Raw genomic sequence first — 8,128 nt, forward strand, 5'->3', positions numbered from 1 at the left:
TGCGTCTTGAGATATGAGTCCATATTTTGCCTGAAGTCTCATAAGGGTGGTACTCAATGATGGTTGCTCGTGAGCAGAGTTCTCAGGGAAGTGTGCATTCTCTCCCAGATGCTGTGCAACATTTGTTCCTCTAGTCACTGTAAGAGGATTTTTCCTTTCCACATAACACACATTACTTGTGCTGTGTTTTAGAATACATTTAAGAGCCATCTATTTGTTGGAAATTGAACCCCATGGATTCATATAATGAAGCACGCATTTGTGAGTCTGACCTGACACGAGGCCACCATCGGGTGAAGTGGAGTCTCACGAGTGATGCTACGATATGGCCTGGCAGTGGAAACTTCATCACTTTGCGTGCACCAGTCCACATTTTCAGTGCCACAGTAGCTTCAAGCGACTACAGCTCATCATTTGATGGGACTGGGTTAAGCATTCTTGGGCGCCACTGAATCTTGCAGTACATTGTCACAGAGACTCTTCTATCACACAGGATGACATCTAAATCTACATCCACATTTATACTCCGCAAGCCACCCAAAGGTGTGTGGCGGATGGCACTTTATGTGCCACTGTCATTACCTCCCCTTCCTGTTCCAGTCGCGTATGGTTCGCGGGAAGAGCGACTGCCAGAAAGCCTCCGTGCGCGCTCGAATCTCTCTAATTTTACATTCGTGATCTCCTCGGGAGGTATAAGTAGGGGGAAGCAATATATTCGATACCTCATCCAGAAGCGCACCCTCTCGAAACCTGGACAGCAACCTACACCGCGATGCAGAGTGCCTCACTTGCAGAGTCTGCCACTTGAGTTTGCTAAACATCTCCGTAACGCTATCACGCTTACCAAATATCCCTGTGACGAAACGCGCCGCTCTTCTTTGGATCTTCTCTATCTCCTCTGTAAACCCGACCTGGTACGGATCCCACATTGATGAGCAATAGTCAAGTATAGGTCGAACGAATGTTTTGTAAGTCATCTCTTTTGTTGATGGACTACATTTTCCAAGGACTCTCCCAGTGAATCTCAACCTGGCACCCGCCTTACCATCAAGTAGTTTTATATGATCATTCCACTACACATCGCTCCGTATGCATACTCACAGATATTTTACAGAAGTAACTGCTACCAGTGGTTTATTCCGCTATCATATAATCATACAGTATAGGATCCTTCTTTCTATGTATTCGCAATACATTACATTTGTCTATGTTAAGGGTCAGTTGCCACTCCCTGCACCAAGTGCCTATCCGCTGCAGATCTTCCTGCATTTCGCTGCAATTTTCTAATGCTGCAACTTCTCTGTATACTACAGCATCATCCGCGATAAGCCGCATGGAACTTCCGACACTCTCTACAAGGTCATTTATATACATTGTGAAAAGCAGAGGCCCCATAACACTCCCCTGTGGCACACCAGAGGTTACTTTAATGTCTGTAGACGTCTCTCCATTGAGAACAACATGCTGTGTTCTGTATGCTAAAAACTCTTCAATCCAGCCACACAGCTTGTCTGATATTCCATAGGCCCTTACTTCGTTTATCAGGCGACAGTGCGGATCTGTATCCAACGCCTTCCGGAAGTCAAGGAAAATGGCATCTACCTGGGAGCCTGTATCTAATATTTTCCGGGTCTCATGAACAAATAAAGCAAGTTGGGTCTCTCACGATCGCTGTTTCCGGAATCCGTTTTGATTCCTACAGAGTAGATTCTGGGTTTCCAGAAATGACATGATACGCGAGCAAAAAACATATACTAAAATTCTACAACAGATCGATGTCAGAGATATAGGCCTATAGTTTTGCGCATCTGCTCGACGACCCTTCTTGTAAAATGGAACTACCTGTGCTCTTTTCCAATCATTTGGAACCTTCCGTTCCTCTAGAGACTTGCAGTACACGGCTATTAGAAGGGGGCAAGTTCTTTCGCGTACTCTGTGTAGAATCGAATTGATATCCCGTCAGGTCCAGTGGACTTTCCTCTGTTGAGTGATTTCAGTTGCTTTTCTATTCCTTGGACACTTATTTCGATGTCATCCATTTTTTCGTTCGTGCGAGGATTTAGAGAGGGAACTGCAGTGCGATCTTCCTCTGTGAAACAGATTTGGAAAAAGGTGTTTAGTATTTCAGCTTTACGCGTGTCATCCTCTGTTTCAATGCCATTATCATCCCAGAGTGTCTGGATATGCTGTTTCGATCCACTTACTGATTTAACGTAAGACCAGAACTTCCTAGGGTTTTCTGTCAAGTCGGTACATAGAATTTTACTTTCGAATCCACTGAACGCTTCGCGCATAGCCCTCCTTAAGCTAACTTTGACGTCGTTTAGCTTCTGTTTGTCTGAGAGGTTTTGGCTGCGTTTAAATTTGCAGTGAATCTCTCTTTGCTTTCGCAGGAGCTTCCTAACTTTGTTGTTGAACCACGGTGGATTTTCCCCGTCCCTCACAGTTTTACTCGGCACGTACCTGTCTAAAACGCATTTTACGATTGCCTTGAACTTTTTCCATAAACACTCAACATTGTCAGTGTCGGAACAAAAATTTTCGTTTTGATCTGTTAGGTAGTCTGAAATCTGCCTCCTATTACTCTTGCTCAACAGATAAACCTTCCTCCATTTTTTTATATTCCTATTTACTTCCATATTGAGGGATGCTGCAACGGCCTTATGATCACTGATTCTCTGTTCTGCGCTTACAGAGTCGAAAAGTTCGGGTCTGTTTGTTATCAGTAGGTCCAAGATGTTATCTCCACGAGTCGGTTCTCTGTTTAATTGCTCGAGGCAATTTTCGGATAGTGCACTCAGTATAATGTCACTCGATGCTCTGTCCCTACCACTCGTCTTAAACATCTGAGTGTCCCAGTCTATATCTGGTAAATTGAAATATCCACCTAAGACTATAACGTGCTGAGGAAATTTATGTGAAATGTATTCCAGATTTTCTCTCAGTTGTTCTGTCACTAATGCTGCTGAATCGGGAGGTCGGTAAAAGGAGCCAATTATTAACCTAACTCGGTTGTTGAGTATAACCTCCACCCACAATAATTCACAGGAACTATCCACTTCTATTTCATTACAGGATAAACTACTACTAACTGCAACAAACACGCCACCACCGGTTGCATGCAATCTATCCTTTCTAAACACCTTCTGCGTCTTTGTAATAATTTCGGCAGAATTTATCTCTGGCTTCAGGATGGACGCCATTGAAGAGCACCAACATCTCCAACGTCATACTTACATTTTGCTAAGGAGGATACAAGCGTAATACAATGTACATGGAGGAGAAACAAAGTATTGAATGTTACCCACCAGCAGATCTTGCTTTCCCATGTGTGCAAATATCAGTGATTCCGAACACCTGCATAATTTGATTTTTTCACAGTTATTTTTTTGTTTCTCAAGGCCAATTCTTTTATTCCTTGCTGCCATTCAGTCCAAGTGTACGCACACGTTCAGAGATATGTAAGTGGGGCAAAACGTTTTTTGAGTAGTGTATGTCCTTAAATTAAAGGGAATTCAACCTTGAATATGTTCTTGAATTTATGTAGAACCCCTCTCCAACATTTCGTTTCAGGTCTTAGAGAAATGTTCATAGAACAGAGGACGAATTAACTACTTTGAAATGTATTTAGTTTAACATTATTCCTTTCACGCATTTTCTAACAGTTAATGTCTGGCTTGCAGCTATTGTTTTACATCAATAGTATTGTAAAAATTCGAAATTTTTCTATTTATTTCGTCAGCTGATTGCCACTGTGAGGTCACTGTTATATAAGATCACAGGTCAAATGATTTTGTGTTCTACCAGGCCCGGATTGTTTGAAAAACCTGTTACGTGTTCATCATTTTGTTTCCATAATGAGTATTTCACTCAGTAGCGGAGTGTGCTCTGTTTTCAAAACTTTGTGGCATATTAAGAAATTGTGTGAAAGGGGAACTCGAAACCAGAATGTTGACTTTTGTGTGAAATGAATGCTCTTACCTACTGGTGTGATCGGTAGTTTGAGTGTGGTTTGGACATTACGAGAAGAGTAGTTACGGAACTGAGGCTTCGATTACAGGTCCACGAGTCGTGACTGGCGGTCTCAGTCACCTGTAAAAGTCAAGGTTCCACAGTAGAGTCCTCTGCGGCTGTTGTTAAGCAACGTCTCTGTGATATTCTTTCTTCCAGAAGCGGTAGGACCACTTTTCGGGAATGATGCAGTTATCTACAACAAAGTACCGTCTGAATGAAACTGTATAAATATTCAGTCAGACCTTGACACTACTTAGAAGTGATTCAAAGACTAGTTCAGTCAGCAAGAGAACTGCTCATAGAAGGCAAGACTCTGGGTTCGAGTCCATCTTGAGCACACAGTTCAAATATGCCAGAAGGTTTCATCCTATTTTTTGCTTTATACATTTCAGTATGATTCTAATAGAAATGTATAGAATATTACTGCTGTGACTAGTTCGTGACTTGTACATGTACTTCACGTGCTATTTTACTACATAATCACGTAACAAAAGAGAAAAACAAGAATGCCATTCCTTCCACAGTTAAAATTGCAGCACAGTGTGGGAAACAGGTGTTAACTTCTATAAGGAAACCAGAATTTCAGCGAAACAGTGGATTTTCGAACGTCAGCTGGATTCAGTATGAGGACGTAATTTCTACTGAAGTCAGAATTTTATAGAATTTGTTGTTACTGTTAGACGTCGGAAATCGCTGAAACACTCACACATCCCGTGCACTCACGTCCCGATGTTCAGAAGCCAGGCCAGACGTCGCGCAGAGCTAGTTGCCGCCATTAACGCGCGTCTCAGCAATCGCGCCATGTCTGCAGCTGGACTCGGCCCGCCGGAGAGGACCACATAGCTGTGGAGGCTGTCTGGGATGACCGGAGTTGTACTACTCTGGATGTTACCAGTCCTCCAGTGCCAAAACTTGTCAGTAGTCGATATTGAATCTTCTTACACATCCATATAAAAATCGGAGAATATTAACGACACACACGATCACGAAGGCTTCCCAACACATACTGAGTGTTAGTTCGCTATTCACCTGCCCAGAGGGCCACACAGTTGTACCCCACCTGGCCAGTTCGTGAGACTCAGCAGCAGCTCACGCCTTAAGCTGGAAATGTCTATTCATTCGTCACGGGCTACCTCCGTCACACAACTGGATGGCAGGCAGGGTCGTCGTAGGAAACCAGCCACAAATTTATCAGTGTAATTACAATTAAATATTAGATTGCAACCCCAATCTGGTAACGTCTGACAATGAGCAAAGTATCGGAAGTATCTTCTGAGGACTGTGTCTTTGGAAACATCAACTGCTCAGGTAGATCTATATCCTTCTTATGACTGGACAAAATTTTCCACATAAAATCTTTCACCCTTCTTATGCGCCAAAATCGCAATTTTTTACATCAATGCTGCCCTTAGGACAAGGCATAGTCATTTCCTTTGCACATGTCGGAAGCTGACAACAGTAACTTTACACTCCCATACACACACATTTCCAGTTACTGTTCACATGCGACTAGTGTCCGAAAATGTTATGGTATATCTGCACACACATATACTAGGTGTTATATAATACAGGGTGATTCAAAAAGAATAACACAACTTTAAAAATGTGTATTTAATGAAAGAAATATAATATAGCCTTCTGTTATACATCATTACAAAGAGTATTTAAAAAGGTTTTTTTTTCACTCAAAAACAAGTTCAGAGATGTTCAATATGGCCCCCTCCAGACACACGAGCAATATCAACCCGATGCTCCAACTCGTTCCACACTCTCTGTAGCATATCAGGCGTAACAGTTTGGATAGCTGCTGTTATTTCTCGTTTCAAATCATCAATGGTGGCTGGGAGAGGTGGCCGAAACACCATATCCTTAACATACCCCCATAAGAAAAAATCGCAGGGGGTAAGATCAGGGCTTCTTGGAGGCCAGTGATGAAGTGCTCTGTCACGGGCTGCCTGGCGGCCGATCCATCGCCTCGGGTAGTTGACGTTCAGGTAGTTACGGACAGATAAGTGCCAATGTGGTGGCGCTCCATCCTGCTGAAATATGAATTGTTGTGCTTCTTGTTTGAGCTGAGGGAACAGCCAATTCTCTAACATCTCCAGATACTGTAGTCCAGTTACAGTAGCACCTTCGAAGAAAAAGGGACCAAAAACTTTATTGGCTGAAATGGCACAGAAAACGTTCACCTTAGGCGAGTCACGTTCATACTGAGTTATTTCCCGCGGATTCTCAGTGCCCCATATACAGACATTGTGACGGTTGACTTTCCCATTAGTGTGGAAAGTTGCTTCATCACTAAACACAATCTTTGAAACAATTTCAGACGATAAGGTTTCATAACTAACCTTTTTCGTAGGACTCTCCATACAGTTGATTGTGGAATTTGCAGCTCTCTGCTAGCTCTGCGAGTCGATTTTCCTGGGCTGCGAACAAATGCTTGCTGGATGCGTGCTACATTTTCATCACTCGTTCTCGGCCGTCCAGAACTTTTCCCTTTGCACAAACACCCATTCTCTGTAAACTGTTTATACCAACGTTTAATACACCACCTATCAGGAGGTTTAACACCATACTTCGTTCGAAATGCACGCTGAACAACTGTCGTCGATTCACTTCTGCCGTACTCAATAACACAAAAAGCTTTCTGTTGAGCGGTCGCCATCTTAGCATCAACTGACGCTGACGCCTAGTCAACAGCGCCTCAAGCGAACAAATGTACAACTAAATGAAACTTTATAGCTCCCTTAATTCGCCGACAGATAATGCTTAGCTCTGCCTTTTGTCGTTGCAGAGTTTTAAATTCCTAAAGTTGTGGTATTATTTTTGAATCACCCTGTATTTAGGTCTTCCAGCCTATCAGATTCAGGAATAAACTGCAGGTATTTTCAATCAGCCTTTTCAGAAGGTGTTGCATCCCTATAAGACTCCCTCAAACAAGTGTTCTAAAGCACTGGGGTCCAGCACTACGTGATAACCAACAGCGCTCCTGCGGACGAAAGGGTTGGAAAGACATAACCTATATCCGTTGGTTTACTTAATAAACATTGCAGTTGGTAGTGCAACAAAGAACGTGTGAGGATCAGTTAAGAGGGGCCGATGAGAGGACGTTCTGCTTATCCATTGTGTTACAGCCATATTGCCCGCCCTCTTTGTATTCTACAGCAGAACCGTTTGAACCATTGCACTGGCATATTGTGCACGTGTTTACGAAATGAATCTATCACTCCTTACGCTCGAATATACTCGTCAATGTGTTGAATCAGAATTTCCTTCGTCTAATTTATCCTCCCATTACAACGAGACATACGTAATTTTTTGCATGAATAGTAGTATGATTATTTCCTACAAACGTCGGGTGATATGTCGGAACATAAGCCTCAGTAACTTTACATTTCAACAGGGTAATATTTCTGACTGTAATGTGTATGTGTATAGCGTCCGAAAAAAGACCACACTCACATCTGTCGGGTGTCCATTCACACAGCCTGCCATAGCTTTGCTGTAGCAAGACCCTCCCACTACATCGTCGTTATCACATATTCGTCGAGGAATAAAGGGCGTAATTACAATTAAAAAGCCTTCGTGTCTTTTATTTGTGTTAGGTACATTCTTGCACAATAGGCGGCGTTTGCCAGAGCTAGAAGAACTGAACCCCAAGCCAAGTCACTGATGCCTGTTAATTCTCTCGAAATACCATCACGTTCTGCAAGTACTGTTTTATAGTAGGCTGACAGGTAGAGAGCTTCAGAACAAGAAAAGTAGAGCACAAACTTACAGGAGGAAATTCACAACCATGTAGAGTATACGCAGACTGCATGAAGAAATTCAGAAGCATAACACTTATAATCATCGATACCAAATGACACTCTACAAATATCTCCCTGTAGATGACTTAATCTCCTTTATCGTATTCCTATTATTACCAAGGTAAAAATATGACAGTGTAATGGTTCAAAGTCTTCGCTGGCAGCACAGTGTCTGTCTGTCCCAAACCCCTCCCCTTCTCTCTCTCTCTCCTTGTTATTTTTGTAACACTCTATGAAGTAGAACTATGAACTGTAAGAACTTTGCTAACATCACCTGGTACAGAACTCAATAAGATTTTACTACG

Source organism: Schistocerca serialis, chromosome 5 (assembly GCF_023864345.2).
Source record: "Schistocerca serialis cubense isolate TAMUIC-IGC-003099 chromosome 5, iqSchSeri2.2, whole genome shotgun sequence".
Taxonomy (NCBI): domain Eukaryota; kingdom Metazoa; phylum Arthropoda; class Insecta; order Orthoptera; family Acrididae; genus Schistocerca; species Schistocerca serialis.